The sequence below is a fragment of the Mesocricetus auratus genome, unplaced genomic scaffold (assembly GCF_017639785.1).
Source record: "Mesocricetus auratus isolate SY011 unplaced genomic scaffold, BCM_Maur_2.0 Super-Scaffold_100676, whole genome shotgun sequence".
NCBI classification, from domain to species: Eukaryota; Metazoa; Chordata; class Mammalia; order Rodentia; family Cricetidae; genus Mesocricetus; species Mesocricetus auratus.
The window spans coordinates 90,978,415-90,993,540 of NW_024429266.1; the positions used below are offsets into that span (position 1 = coordinate 90,978,415).

Consider the following 15,126-nt stretch of genomic DNA (forward strand, 5'->3'; position numbering starts at 1 on the left):
TTCAAGGCTGCGGAGTGTAGGGGTAAGGCCTACCTGGTGGGAATGGGTTGTGGGAGTGGCCCCTATAGTCCTGCCTGTTCTTTCTGCTTCCTGGACCACAGAGAAATGAACAACCCCGGCACATGTATCTGCTGCCAGACTTTCCCTTGCAGGCTCCACTGACAACTCTCCAAACCACTGGCGAAAGTAAAACTCTCCTCCGTTGAGCTTTCTTCTCTAAGTATTTGGTCATTGCAAGACAGAGGTAACTTAACACGTGCATAAAAAGCAAAAACAAAAATAAAAACAAAACCAGCAAGTGAGCCAAAGAACCCAGTTTGCAAACAAATTAAAACAAGCAGAACCAACCAGCTTAAAGCCACAGAATGAGTTGCAACCAGAAACTTTCTTCAGTTGGCAGAAAGCCTTCACCATGGTAAAAATCCCCAGACAGAACAGGTACGATTTATAGATGGTTGTAACCATGTTGGTGCTGGGAACTGAACCAGGATCCTCTGCTACAGCAACAAGTGATCTTAACTCCCCAGTCCTTCCCTGTCTTAAAAGCCCTCAGAAAGACTCCGGAACTGTAACAAAAAGAGGACCATAGACAATGTAGATGAAGCTGAGAAAACATCCAAGAGCCACGCCAGCAAGGGTTGTCCATTCTGTGCTTGAAGAGGAAGTATTTGTTCTTGGCTGAGAGCCGTGTCCTCAGATACCATAGTCATGAATGGGGGGGGGCTGTCAGCAAGCGAATTCCTCTCAGTTTAGTAATTAGCTCCGAATTAGGAGACTAGCTGGCGAGTGTAGTTCTGTTCTTCCAAATCTTTGCAAAAAAAGGCTAGAGAATGTTCGAACAACTTTCCTTGAAAAGACTAGGAGAACCCAGCAGAGGGAGCAGGGTGGAGCCTTCCAGTGGAGGAACCTCAAAGAGCAACTAGCCGGGTGGAACCTTGGGGTTGGGTTTACTGGAGGCTTTAATTATTCCCGAACCCCACTCCAGTGGTTTCTTAAACACTAGGGAGTATAGTGGGATGCCCAGGAGGGAAATCTTCGAGGCCCAAGAATAGAAATAATCCAGTTAACAGAATGTCAGTCACATCCTGTTCAAATACTAAACAATATTCTCCCTTGGCCTCTCTCCCTCCTCCCCTCCCTTTCTTCCACTGTTCCTTCCTTCTTGCTAGGGTTTGAGTCCATGACCTTCCTTCCTCAGCGTCCTGACTGCTGTGATGTGCATCAGTGCACAGTCTTTACTGTTTAGGTCACCTCTTTAGCTGGGGTTAGACGGACAGTTTTCACATTGTATTTTAATGTATGTCATCTACCTCAACACCTGCAGGTAGTTGAAGCAGGAACCAGGCCTTACACTCTGACCCTTGCTGAATAGCAGGGCATCTTGTACATAGGAGGCAGGCAATAGATGCTCACTGGATACTTCTTAGGCACTGAGCCTTGGACCACCTGTGGCCACCAGTCAGTGTGGCTCAAGCCACACCAAGGTGTCATCTTCATGATGAATGACTGTCAATTGCTGACTGGTTGGAATTGATGCAGTTGCTTTTGGATGGCATTCTGAGTGAAGATGTAGGCGTTTCAGTTCAGGAAGTCCCCATCCGAAGTGTAGTTGAATCTCCTCAGGAAAGGGCAGTTAGCAGAAGCTCGGGGCAGCCCAGAATGTTTCATACATGTAAAATGTCTGTGTACCAAGTGATTTCTTTTTTAGTATGGTTTCCCCAGAGCTATCACTTTGTCTTGAATGGTTCTTTTTTTTTTTTTAAAGGTTTATTTATTATGTATACAGCGTTCTGCCTCCAGGCCAGAAGAGGGCACCAGATCTTGTTACAGATGGTTGTGAGCCACCATGTGGTTGCTGGGAATTGAACTCAGGACCTCTGGGAGAGCAGCCAGTGCTCTTAACCTCTGAGCCATCTCTCCAGCCCTTGAATGGTTCTTATCATCTAAACAGAGACTATTGCTGTAAAGTTTTAGAGAGAGCCGGGCGCTGGTGGCACACGCCTTTAATCCCAGCACTCAGGAGGCAGAGGCAGGCGGATCTCTGTGACTTCGAGGCCAGCCTGGTCTACAGAGCAAGTTCCAGGACAACCTCCAAAACAATACAGAAAAACCCTGTCTCGAAAAACCAAAAAAAAAAAAAAAAGTTTGAGAGAGAAATAGTGTTCTCATTAACCATTTGAGACTAAGCCTGACCCCCCCCCCCCCCCGCCCCAAGGTCTATTGATCCTAATAGCTTTAGTTGACTTGAATTTGAAGAATTCTAAAGTATCCGAGTTATCCCCGGGTCCCACTACAGAAACTTTGAAGATCCTGTGATTCTGAATCTGGTGGTCGGACCGACTGCTTCAACATCTTTTCCATTTACTAGGTTTACAAGGTCAGAAAGACCATACCAGAAGTGTTTATAACAGAATCTGGGATCTCAGTGGTTCCATGAAAAGGCTGTCGGGAAAAGTAAAGCTCTGGATACAAATGAGAAGTCGGTTCTCTGGGTGTCTGTGTATTGTGCAGCAGGGAAAGAAGCTGGAATAAAACGAGGTCCCAGCTGGTGGCAGGGCTGTGGTGGCTTAGCGGTGGACAGGCTAAGCTGTTCACCCCCAGACTTGACTACAGAAAGGATGCTGTCAGAGCAGCTTCTCGGGAGACTCCTGCTGGAGTCAGAAGAAAGAGATCTGTGTTTGTAAAGGTGACAAGCTCCAGAGCGATGCTAAGTCACAGGAGGGGAGGGATGCTCCTAGTAAAAAGATAGACCAGGTTTCAATGAACTGCGGCGGTCTTTAGAAGATTACACGCCCTTCGGCTCCCCAGAAGTGTCGGTTTCTGTGAGATTTCTTTCACCAGCTGAGCCATCCCATTAGCCAAGGCCACACTGCTTATCTCAAAGATGACAAAATCAAAGTGTTGTAGGGGTAGGGACTTTTGCTAGAGTGTTGATTTCTGAATGCCTCTTCTCTTCAGTTAGCCATGACATTTCTGAGATGGACTGGCCTCCTTGGAAACCAGTGCCACAAGGTGCAGAAGCATAGCGACAGCATAACTCAGATACCTACCTTTTTAATCTACTGTCTATCCGTCATCTCTATTTATCTATCTGTCTATCATCTATTGTCTGTCTATCTATCTCTATTATCTGTCATCTATCTATCTATCTATCTATCATCTATCTATCTTCTCTATATGTCTACCTGTCTTTCTATCATCTACTCTATCGTCTATCTCTATATATCTACCTATCACCTATCTTTCTATCATCTATCTTCTCTGTAATCTATTATCTATCTATCTATCTACCTATCTATCTATCTATCTATCTATCTATCTATCTATCTATCATTTATGTAATTTGGTGCTCTGGACTACAGAGATGGCTGCATGATTGAGAGCACTGTGTTACTCTGACAGAGAACTAGAGTTCCATTCCCAGCACCTATGCTGGGAAGCTCAGAACTTCTTGTCGCTCCATCTCCAGGGGACCTGTTGCCCTTTCCTGGCCTCTCTGAACACACTCACACGCACACACCCATACATATACACAAACCATGGTGCTGCAATCAAACTCCATGTTTGCATGGTAGGCAAGCGCCACAGAGCCGTGCGTGCCCAGACCCGCCTTTATTTCTTCCCTTCTTTCTCTCATTTCCTCTGCCCTTTTTTGCTCTTAGGTCCCCTCACCTCCTTACCAGAAGGCTGACCAGCTCCTGTTTGCTTCCATAGGAAAATCTCCACCGAAGTCACCAGGTTTTTATTCCTGTGTTCTGGGCTTTCGCTTGCCAGACCTCAGTCCTACGCTGGTGATGAGGCAAAATGGGGGAGGTGAGGGGCACTCCTTCTTCCGTTTGTTTATTTCTGTTGTTTGCGTTGCGCTCTAAGTGCAAACACAATTAGAAACCCTACCAGAGAATAGCGTCATCCCGAGTGTGCCCGACTGTGGGGCATCAGACACGCCAGTGCCCTCTCTGGAGATCCGTTTCCTCCCTGGATCCTAGTGGCTGGACGGACTACTTGAATATCTTTTCTGTTTTACCAGGTTTTCCAAGGCCACCAAAACTACACGGGTGTGTGTGTGTGTGGGTTTCTCACGTGGAGCATTTCTTTATGGGGGAGGAGAGGGAGCTGCAGGGCAGCCTCGTGGGAGGAGAGACAGAGGCACAGAGAGAGGCAGAGAGCTAGAGAGAGACATGGGAGGGAGGAAAGAAGAGGAAGAGGAGGAAAGGTGTTTTTTAAGAGGAATCGCACTGCTGTGTGAGTTCAGGGAGATGCTCCACCAGGATTCTGCGCCTGCTCCCACCTAGCAGCCCAGCACTCAGGTCGAGATGTTCATGGGCTCTCTAACTTACGCACAGGTTCTCTTCGTCCTCTTCCCAGGCCCACTAAACCCATATTTCTCGACTGCAGGAACACGCACGCGTATTCACTGGGTGTCCCACTGAGTGTCCGTCCTGGGGAATGTAAAAGAGGATGGGAACCCACTCGAGTCAGAATGCCCTGCTTAGAAACCTTCATGATTTCTTTTACGCGCCACACTCCATTGCACCATTTCCCGTCCTTCCTGAGCACTCCAAGCCACCCTCGGGCCTGGGATGCCCTCTTGCTGCACGCACACTCTAGCCAGTCCAACTCGAGTCTCCATTCGGGGATGCGGTGTCCTTCCGGGACAAAGGGTGCACTACATGCGTTTTTGTTGTTGTGACTGGCTCAGTCTCACTCGGGAAAGAGGCCGAGATGTGCTCAGAGTCAGTCACCTGTTGGCAGGTAAGGAGTAGAGAAAGTGCTATTCTGGAACCCATGCTTTGTCCTCTCTGGTGCGCTCTCCCGGGGCGGGGGGGGGGGGCACGCAGGAAGCACTATAGTATTCCTGCTTTCGACACACAGCGTGGCCCTTCTCTCACTCACCTGGTCATCTGTGAGTGCGGATTTCACCCAGGAAGGAGGGATTTTTAGCATGACCATACCCATCCTTCGCTGTGGACCCGGCTGCTTCAACTTTGCAAGGAAAGAGGAGGCCCTCCTAGAGGCTTCCAGAAAAATTTGGTGACGCCCCCTTTCCAGCTTCTGCGGGTGAAGCTACGTCTCTTCCTTTTGGAAACTGCAGACTTGGCGCGGGACAGCTGGCTCGTGGAGAGGAGCGAATGCCCAGTCTCACGCTAGAAAAACTTTGGGGATCCACGGTGAAGGAAGGAGCCAGAAGGGAGGATCCCGCAGGGGAAGCGGGGCGGGGACTGAAGGAATGCCGGCTGGATGCTCCCCTCCCCGCCGTAGCCAGGGCCCTCCCTCCCTCCTCCCTCCCCTTCCTCCCCTCTCCTCTTCCCTGTGTGGATGGCCAAGGCCGCGGCCAGAGTCGGAGCCCCAGCCGCGCTGCCCGTGAGTGATCAGCCCCAGGGACGGGCAGGGGGAGGCTTGGCGGGAGCCCCTCTCCAGGGTGGGGTCGCCCCCTCCCCGCTCTCTGGAGTTTGGGGGCGGGGGCAGAGGACATCTCCTGGGCTCCCCATCCTCGACACCCTACGGGGCGTCCTGGGTCCGCGAGGGGCTGGGCTCCGCAGCAGACTTCTGTCTGCCCTGGGCCTAACTGGAAAGAAAGGAAAACCCAAGTGCACGGGACGGTCAGGTTCCCGGGCAGGACGGGGAGGGGACTGTAGGGCCCCATGCATGGTCTACCCAGACCTGGGCACCAGACCCTGTCCCCTCAGAGCTCCCCGCACCTAAGATACCCCGCTCCCCAGCCTTCCTGGCTCCTGTTCCTGGGGTCCTGTACTTTCTCGCCGCCGCTGGGTTCACTTGCATCTTGACCTCTGCGATGACCAGCCAGGCGGAGCCAGCCGGGCCACGGGGTCACACAGGCGTGGGAACACTCTGCCCTAGTATTTGCTGCAGCGCTGGCCTGCTCCTGGGTTAGGCACGTGGACTTTGGGTGCAGGTGCGAACGAAAGTGAATTCCTTCTAGGATTCTACTATGTGTGTGGTTCAGTAGCACCCATCCTGGATATCTAAGTGTCTGTCGTCCGTCTAAGTGTCTGTCGTCCATCTAAGTGTCTGTCGTCCGTCTCCTTTCCTTTCAACTGTACAGACCCCCAGCGATGACACTTAATCTAATTGAGCGGCAAAGCTCGTAAGGAAAAATAAAATGCTAGCCAAAAGGTTCTGTTCAGGGGGCAAAGGTGATTGCTGCTAGGCCTTGACGACTTCAGTTGGATGGCTGGGGACCCTAGACAGTGCGCGGAGAAAATCCACTCCGCCTCGTTCTCCACATTAAACCCACGTATGTAGCACAGGCTCCGCCCCCTCTTCATAAGTGAAACAAACAAAAAGCAGCTAACAGTAAATAAAAATACCATGCAGAAAGCTGATCGTCCGAAAGTAGAGGTTCAGTCTCCACTAGCTGTGTTGGTGGGAGCTTGTTTTTTTTTTTAGACTGCTCTAACCCAGCTATTGCAGCCTCCCCCCAGGCTGGAGGTTTTAATTTGCCTGACATGCTTGGACAGGAAGGCTGTTGTCTTTCCCGTCTGCAGTCCGTTGCAAACAAGTGGAAGAATAATGGAAGAGGCTCAAACGAGGAGGACCACAGGCCGCACGAAAAAGGCAGCACACTTTTTCTACCACCCCGAGGCTGTAGCTTTAGCTGAGTTCTGATTGGATGGAAGAGCCGGTTAGCTCATTTGTGTGGTTTTTATGCCGGGGCCTGTTATGGCCGAATCAATGTTTCCATGACGGGCTTGGTTCTCTGGGTGCTTCCAGAAAGCCCTCTGAGTCTTGCCTAGGACCATGGGATTCAGGACTAGTTTCTGATGTCCTTCTGTGGTGTTTTAGGGACTGGGTGAGGTTGATGGTCTGTATCACTGGCTCAGAATCAGAGCAGTTGGAAGCAGCCGGGGATTCATCAAAACCGAGCTGTGTGGGAGGAACTGCAGGGGGATTCTGCACCTCCCCTTATGTGAGGGATACACACCTCTGTTTGTTTCTTATGTGTGTGTGGCGAATGTGTGTGGACACACTTCTATGGATGGCAGGGGAGGGTGTGGGGTGCCCTGCTCAGTCACCCTCTCTGCTTTCTTCCCTTGAGACAGGGTCTCTTACTGAATCTGGGGCTCATTGTTTTTGTTTTTTGTTTTTTTTCCAACAGACTGTCAAATGTTTCTGCTCAGGCATGCCCCATTTGTGCCAAGTTGAATGTTTTATGTGGGTTCTGGGGAATGATCTGAACTCAGGTCCTTAAGCTAGCTCTGAAGGAAGACAAGCCTCTGAAATTCTCTACAGACAACAGTGGCATCATAACAAGTGTCACAAAAGCAGGTCAGGGGAGAAGTGAAGATTTAAAGACCGTGGTTAGTACAGAGACTCATAACTGCTTTTAGTCCTGAGAAGTGGGATACAGAGAGAGAGAGAGACAGAGAGAGACAGAGAGAGACAGAAACAGAGACAGACAGAGAGACAGAGACAGAGAGAGACAGAAACAGAGACAGACAGAGACAGAGAGACAGAGACAGGGAGGGACCAGAGGTCAGTGAAATGAGGGGTGAGATGATCAAAGTACATTTCATATACATATGGCATTGTGAGAGAATAAATAAACACACAGGGATTTTAAAAGCTGAATTCATTGAAAGTAGGGGAGGGGCCTATTTTAAACAGGATATAACTCACTTTGCGTGGTCTGACAGCCTCACATCTGTACGAATCAGTAAGGCTCTGTCCGTGGTCTAGAGCATCATAAAGGACCTCCTTCATGTAAATCAAGTAAGCGCTGAACTTGTATGACCCCATGGCTTAGGAAAACAACGTACCCTGATAAGAATTTCCGGTTCTTTCCTCTTCCTCAGAATTTTTAATCCTGTATCTAATGCCCCGGAAGTCAACCTTCTCCTGTTTGGAGAAAAACTGCCCATCTGGCCATTTTCCCTTTTGTATCCATTATGGAATTGCACCTACGTAAACAGGGTAGTCTGCCACGCATCTAGCTGCCAAGGTTGGCTAAGCAGCCTTGGTCCGGGCTTCTCGTGGCGAGATGCTGGAGATGTCAGAAGACCACAGAAGGGTCTCTGATCTCAGGGTGAGTGTGACGCGTGGGTAATGAGGTGGAAGCCATCTCTAAGTAGCCAGGAGGATGTCAGCCACCGTCTGGCCCAGTGGGATGGGTTAGAATTATAGATGTTGTGGGACCTACATCTCGAGAGAAGAGGGCAGGGCCTGTCAAAGAATAAACTCAACCGGAGGAATGCCACGTGGCCTTTAATATAGCACTACTCGGTATAGGATACTGATCACATAGCAGATGCTTAGAGTGTGTGTGGCGGGGGGATGGCTGGGGGGGTGAATTTAAATAGCAAGTTATGGATTAGAAAGCACTAGCCTTTTGCTCTTAGAAAATGCGCCGGTAGCAATTGGAATTACATGCTTTGAAATGGATGGGGGGATTAGAGTTGCTTTTGCTTTCCTTGGTGTGTGTGTGTCAGCGTTACTCAGCTTTTGACAGTAATGCCAGCTAGCATTCAGCGAGTGTTAAAACACTCACACGGAGTATTTCATTTTAAAAGTCTTCGAGGTAAGAACTATTATTATTTTCACTGTGGAGATTCAGAAACCAGGATTAGAGGGGAATTCGCCGTGGCTGTGCAGGTGTTAACTGTGGGAAGCAAGCCTCGAACCTAGGTCGGTGGTGAAAGTTTACACACCCCAACCACTACTATCCACTGTCCCCGCACACAAATTATCAATATTATTATGGAGAAAATAAAAAAAAATCTTGCTTTAATAAAGAGTCTAATATTTTGGCTGCTTCTAAAATCTGCCTCCCGAATCCTTTGCCTTCCACGGTTCTTTCTTTTTGGGAGTCTTTGAGAATTGCTCCAGACTTACAACACAGTTGGGAAACAGCTCTACCCTGTGAGATGTGAGATGTGTCCAGAAGTCTCTGGAAGCTTCCCAGTCAGACTGGAGTTCCAGGAACCCCCATGGGATTCTGGTGCAGTTCCAGTATGAGTCTGGATTTTTTATTTTTTATTTTTATTTTTTGGTTTTATGAGACAGGGTTTCTCTGTATTGTTTTGGAGGCTGTCGGACCAGCCCAGCCTTGATTAAAGGCGTGCGCCACCACCACCGGGCGAGGCTGGATTTTTTTTAAAGATTAGGCAGACTATGTCGCCAGAGCTGTGCTCTGGAGCTTTCGCTGTTCTTTACAGCGGAAGTGAGTGGGAGGGGTAGAGAATCTCATTGTGTCTTGATGTTCGGTCCTTCGGTCCTTCGTAAACAGGGTCGTGAGCTCGCACCTGGAAGCCTGGGTCCGTGGGTGTGTGGGCAAGGTTGGCTGGTTTAATGGAGACATTTGGTGTGATTCTGAGACTCGATCCCATAGCATTGCCCACAGGCAGCCAGGTCCTGGAGGTCATTTTATCCGTCCCCTTTATGGTACCTACCTAATTTCTTCAGAAAGATCAGTTTGTGTGTGTGTGTGTGTGTGTGTGTGTGTGTCCCAAGTCACCAAAAAAGATCCTGCTGATTTAGATGCCAGAAGGGTTCCTCTCTTCTGTTTCTGGAAGGTTAATGATTCTAATGATGGTGACCTCCTCATTGAAAATAGGTTGTAAACCGGGCCGTGGTGGCTTGCGCCTTTAATCCCAGCACTCTGGAGGCAGAGGCAGGCGGATCTCTGTGAGTTCGAGGACAGCCTGGTCTACAGAGTGAGTTCCAGAACAGCCAGGGCTGTGTAGAAAGACCCTGGCTAAGAGAGAGTGCCGCTCTTGCAGAGGGCCTGAGTTTGGTTCCCAGCTCTCGTGCCAGGTGGCCCACGACTACCTCAGGCTCCAAGGGATCAGACGCCCTCTTCTGGCTCCCACGGGCACCTGTGCTGACACGCCCACACCCACCACATACAAAAAAAGGAAGAAAAATCGTTATAGGGGTGAAGGGTCCCTTCCCAAATTATCCCACTCATACTGATATTTGAGATCTTGTTTATACTTAATACAATAAAAGATTTCTTTCTGGTCTCAGTGGTAGGAATATGAGTGTCCCTTTGAGAGGTTTACCTGTGGCCTCTAATGGGGGCGCTGTCTCCTCCACCATTATTTGGTGTTTATCTTTTCTCATTTGGCCAAAGGAAGCTCACAGCCAACTTGTGCAGAAGTAGGCCTTTCTGGGCCTTTATTTTTGACAAATAATGACGCACACTCTCTATTTCCTACCTATTCTTTCTTTGTTGTTTTTTTAAATAAATTTTATTTAAATGAAAAGTAATCTTATTTTACATACCAATCCCAGCTCCCTCCCATCCTCCCATTTCCCCCACCAGCCCCCCACCTATCCCACTCCCCAGGTAGGGTGAGGCCTCACATGAGGGATCATCAAAGTCTGTCACGTCATTTGGGACAGGACCTAGGCCCTCGCACTGTGTGTCTAGGCTGAGACCGTATCCTTCCATAGCGAATGGGCTCCCAAAGTCCATTTGTGTACTAGGGATCAATCCTGGTTTTTCCGCCAGAGGCCCCATAGACTGCCCAGGCCTCCTAGCTGACACCCACGTTCAGGGGGCCTGGTTGGGTCCTGTGCTGGTTCCCAGCTGTCAGACTGGGGTCCGTGAGCTCCCCCTTGCTCTATGCATTCTTTCTTAGGCTTCCGGTTTCTCTCCTGGACCACAGCTTTTCACCGTATTTATTCAGGGCATTTAGGGGGCAGCTACTATTCTAAAAATATCTTTTATTTTAAATCGTGTGTGGTTGAGTCTAGAGAGGATGCGGGTGGCCTGCCGCTGAGTCACGGGCCGTGAGTCCCCTGATACTAGGAGTTAGGGACTGAACTCAGGTTCTCTGCTGAGAGCAGCCCCTTCTCCAGGCCTGGGGGCGGTGACTACCGGATGGAGTCTCCACACATTTCTTTTGAGTTTCCTTTTTCATCACATCAGGGTAAATTTACAATCTCTGATCCTCCTTTTGCTAACCCCCCTGCCTCCTCCCCTTCAGGTTTTCCTATAATCCCCAGGCTGGCCTTCAATTAGCTTTGTAACTCAGACTGATCTCAAAGTTGCACCCTATTTTCATCCCCTTTGTTCTGGGATTACATGAAGTTCTCTTGCACAGGCCCCTTGGTAAGTTTTAAAATATTTGTGTTCCTGAAAGTGTCTTTAGTTTGAGGTCACCCAGATGTGGAGAATTCCACGTAAAAATCTCCCTCAGTGTGTGGGAGGCGCTGTTCTGTCACCTTCCCAAACTTATTGCTGCTCGTTAGAAATTTGATGGTGAATGATTGTCTTCTCTCCAATAGCTCCTAGGGTTTTCTTTTCTCATTTTTTTTATAAATATGTCTGGGTGTGGGCTTAGTAAATGTTATCTGAGTCACCTGTCAGTCAGCATTTGTGTTTTCATAGTTGAGTGACCTTGTTTTTTTCCCTCTATCTCCCATACTTGAAATATAAATAATAACAGTTCCACTCAAAGCATTCTCAAGGAGATAATGCACAAGAAAATATTAGACTAGCCCCTGCCATACAAGGACACACAACAGAATTGCTGTGACTACTACTTTCTTAGTGTTGGAGGACTTTGTGTCCCCCCTCAGGTTTTACTAGCTTATGTCAATCACTTTTTGTTTTCTTGCCTACACACAGACAGAGCAAATTCTACCGAGAGTTTCCCTGACATTACATTTAATTCATGCTGATGCCCCTCCCACATCTCTAGGAATTAAACCCAGGCATCACACATGCAACGATTATGTCACCAGCACTTTTTGTTTTCATTCTGAGATCGGATCTCACTAAATTGTGGAGAGTGGCCTTGGACTTACTCTGTATGTGTCCCATGCAGGCATTGGTAGCTGGGATTATAGGACTGCAGCACAGGCCTGGCTTATAATGACGTCTTAAAAATATTAGATCTTAGCCGGGCGGTTGTGGCGCACACCTTTGATCCCAGCACTCGGGAGGCAGAGGCAGGCGGATCTCTGTGAGTTCGAGGCCAGGCTGGACTGACAGCCTCCAAAACAATACAGAGAAACCCTGTCTTGTAAAACCAAAAAAAAAAATATTAGATCTTGCCGGGCGATGGTGGTGCACACCTTTGGTCCCAGCACTTGGGAGGCAGAGGGAGGTGGATCTCTGTGAGTTTGAGATCAACCTGGTCTACAGAATAAGTTCCAGGACAGGCTCCTAAACTGCACACAGGGACCATGTCTCAAAAAACAAAAACAAAAAACAATATTAGATTTTGCTATCACCTTATAAAATACTTATCATCCCCCCCGTGTGTGTGTGTGTGTGTGTGTGTGTGTGTGTGAGTGATGCATGTGTATGGGGGTACGTGTGTGCCGCAGTTCACATGTGCAGGTCAGAAGGTAACTTTTAGAGTTGGTTCTCTCCTTCCTTTGCATGGGTTCTGGGGATCAAGTCCAGATTGTTGGGTTTGCACAACGAGCTCCTTTACCAGCTAAGCCATCTCTCCAGGTCCTTCCTGTCTCCTTTTATCTAGGTGAATAATAACTAGCAATTTCTATTGCAGATGTCTTACACCACTTTCACGGTCATTGTTTTCCTGTAGATTTTGTCCATATTTCCAATACCTGTCCATCTGTCTGTCAGTCCATCCCTAGCCCCTTACAGTCACCTCAGTGCCGCCTCTTGTCTGCTAGGGTCAGAGGGTCAGAGGAGGAGGATGTAGCCCCACTGGCCAGGCCCCAGATAGCCTCAACCCTTCTGTTGCCGGTGCCAACTGCACCCCCATGGATTTCTGTGAGCGCAAGGGCAGGGCAGGGCAGGGCAGGGCAGGGCAGGGCAGGGCAGGGCAGGGCAGGGTTCTCTGCCTAGTCCTCCAGATGCAGGCAGCCTGGCTCCTCATTGGCTGTAGACTCTGGGTGAGGGAGGATCAGCAGGCCCTTGATGGTCAGCAGCACACATTGGATGCCCGGCTCAGCCATCCAGTCCCGCTTGATCATGCTGGCACAGATCTCACCATCGGCACTCGCATTTCGTAGACCCTAGTCAGGGAGTGTCTCTTGGGTACGGAGGCAGGGAAGTCTTTGCCTAGTAGGAGCTTCATACGGAACAGGCCTCTGGCATAGGGGTCCCCTGAGGGCCTTCGGTGGTGACCTGCAGGGTGGTGAGGTTCTCCTCACTGGGGAATGTTTTATTGCCATCATGTGAGTCAGTGTTGTTACTCCTTGTATACCAGGTAGACATGTGGGGAGGCAGGTATATGACTTCAGCCTGCTGGAGACGGGGAAGGGAAAAGAACCTTCCATCTGTTCAGATCACGAATGCTTTAAAAGTCGTTATTGGGTATTTGCATTTCTCTTTCTTTCTTTCTCTCTTCCTTTCTTTCTTTTGTTCATTGGCCCATTTATTGATTGGTACTTTTTTGTTGTTTTGAATTTTGGTGTGTAGTTTTTGTTGTTGTTGTTGTTGTAGGTTTGTTTTTGGTTTTGTATATTCTGTGTAGTAAGCTCTTGCCTGAGGCACAGATAGCAAAGGTTTTTCTCTTATTCTGCAGGCTGTCTGTTCACTCTATCAGCAGTATGTTTTGCTGTGCAGAATCTTTTCCCCACTGTGTAACCTTATTTGTTAATGCTTGGGGCTATTTTCCAGTGCTGGTGGGGTTCTGTTGAGAAATTTTTTTTCTTGCCTATACTGTGTCCTGAAGTGCTTCCCTTGAGCAGTCCTGCTGCTTCTGGATTCATTTATTATTGATGTCTATCTGTGTATATTTTTGTGAATGTATGACATGTATGTTCAGGTGCTCATGGAGGTCAGAAGAGGGTTTCAGAGCCCCTGGAGCTGGAATTACAGGAAGCTGGGCTAGGAGACACTCTTGAGTCCTTTGGGCGAGCATTAAATACTCTTAACTGCGGAACTATCTCGCCAGCCAGCTCTCTTGCTAACCTTAAGGAATCAGACTGGCCACAGCCCTCTGCTTTCTCGGGCTCCACTGCAGCTACCAGCCACAAGGGGGGACAAACAGATGGTGGAGTTAAGCAGGGTTGGATTGCAAGGCAGGCTTCGCCACCGACTGGATGTGCATCCTTCGGCAAGTGATTTAACATCTCTGCGGCTGAGTTGCTTCCTCTATAAAAACATCAGTAGGAAAGCCTGATAAGTGTACCCGAATCCAAATGAGACCCCAGGATATAGCAAGCCCTGGGCGTATGTTAATATCCACAAACAGCAGTCATTCCCACTGTCTGTCCTCTGCTTAATTCTTCCTAACAAGGACTGTGCTTCATGGAGTCTAAGCTGAGAGGCGGTGGCCGCACCCCCAGATAGGCCCCGTTTTCTCGGTAATATATTTAGAATGCTCTTGGATGAGTTTCCTTAAAGTTTTGAGTTGGCCATTTGGGACCTCTCACCACTTAGCTGCTGAGCTTTTCAGCAGGGTGACTGTGGTCACCAAAGAGCCACTGTGTCCCTGTCATTAGAACCATCTCTTTTCTTTATCTGTTGGTGGTTTTGCCTCTGAAGGAAACCAAACCCTGGATTTCATTTTCTGTGCTAATGTTTTAGTTGCATCTGTCTCCTTGATGCTTCGGGGCCCTAGGTTTTCCTGGGGGGGGGTGCATCTGTCTTCTTCATGCTTTGGGGCCCTAGGTGCATCTGTCTTCTTCACGCTTCGGGGCCCTAGGTTTTCCTGGGGGGGGTTGCATCTGTCTCCTTCATGCTTCGGGGCCCTAGGTTTTCCTTGGGGGGTTGCATCTGTCTTCTTCATGCTTCGGGGCCCTAGGTTTTCCTGGGGGGGTTGCATCTGTCTCCTTGATGCTTCGGGGCCCTAGGTTTTCCTGGGGGGGGTTGCATCTGTCTTCTTCATGCTTCGGGGCCCTAGGTTTTCCTTGGGGGGGACATGAAGGACCTGAGACATGGGAGGGTGGGGATGCATGCAGACTCGAGTGGGGGAGGAGGAGCTCAGCTAGCTGTTCCTTGAATATTTAAGGCTGAAGATGTGCCTGTTTTGTGGCCATCATTTATCTGGGCCCTCTGGCATCTCTATTTATCTGAGATTGTTGGGTTTTGCAAGAGTCTTACCTTAGCTATAATGATGCGATGGTGAGATGGGTCGAACTGAGTTCAGTCCTTGGGACCCACGCGGTGGAAGGAGAGAAGCGGCTCCTACAGGTTGTCCCCTGACCACGGATGCACCACCCCACCCCCAGCACACA

At 49.1% G+C, this 15,126-nt stretch overlaps 1 protein-coding gene, 1 long non-coding RNA gene and 1 pseudogene across 3 annotated transcripts in view; 1 reads left to right on the forward strand and 2 right to left on the reverse strand.

Annotated features, from left to right (window-relative positions):
• Positions 1-2,221: 2,221 nt before the first annotated feature.
• On the reverse strand, positions 2,222-5,088 carry LOC121136759. Its single transcript, XR_005873875.1, has 3 exons — positions 4,894-5,088; positions 3,681-4,439; positions 2,222-2,734 (listed from the first exon to the last, which is right to left on the reverse strand). It is a non-coding gene; the product is annotated as an uncharacterized LOC121136759 (long non-coding RNA).
• Positions 5,089-5,236: 148 nt separating this feature from the next.
• The window catches only part of Ston1 (stonin 1), a 41,548-nt gene continuing 31,658 nt past the window's right edge, over positions 5,237-15,126 (forward strand). The window contains exon 1 of one of the 2 annotated variants that reach the window (XM_013118520.3): positions 5,237-5,361. The gene's annotated coding sequence lies outside the window, so the exon portion shown is untranslated. The remainder of the gene's footprint in view (positions 5,362-15,126) is intronic. The other variant, XM_005077284.4, reaches the window with a different exon arrangement.
• Positions 12,325-13,159, reverse strand: LOC121136504 (annotated as a pseudogene).